Source organism: Etheostoma spectabile, unplaced genomic scaffold (assembly GCF_008692095.1).
Source record: "Etheostoma spectabile isolate EspeVRDwgs_2016 unplaced genomic scaffold, UIUC_Espe_1.0 scaffold340, whole genome shotgun sequence".
Lineage (NCBI taxonomy): Eukaryota > Metazoa > Chordata > Actinopteri > Perciformes > Percidae > Etheostoma > Etheostoma spectabile.
The window spans coordinates 501,306-501,658 of record NW_022605588.1 but is presented as its reverse complement, the minus strand read 5'-3'; the positions used below and the strand labels follow the sequence as shown (position 1 = coordinate 501,658).

At 43.6% G+C, this 353-nt stretch overlaps 1 protein-coding gene across 1 annotated transcript in view; it reads left to right on the top strand.

The window, feature by feature from the left end:
• Positions 1-353, top strand: part of LOC116686247 (schlafen-like protein 1) — a 6,606-nt gene that overhangs the window by 977 nt on the left and 5,276 nt on the right. The gene's annotated exons all lie outside the window — the stretch shown is intronic.

Sequence of the window (353 nt, the reverse complement as noted above, 5' to 3'; positions counted from 1 at the left end):
GCCCATTGTGTGTGTGTTTTTTGATTTGTGTGTAGAGTTCTGAGAATATGAGGCATTCGTTCAGAAAATGTGTGTAAACAATCGAGAAAAACTGTAATAATGAACGTTTGTCAACAAAATATAGTTATTTCTTAAATTATCACAAACCAACTAGGATTAAGGGCCCCATTGGATCTAGGGCCTGTTGTCACCCACTTTGCCCCGCCAAGGCCTGTAGAAACTCCCCCTCAAAGCCAAAGGTCAGTGTGTGTGTGTGTGTGTGTGTGTGTGTGTGCGTGCGTGCGTGCGTGTGTGTGTTTGTGTGCGTGCGTGTGTTTGTGTGTGTGTGTGTGTGTGTGTAATTTGACAACTTT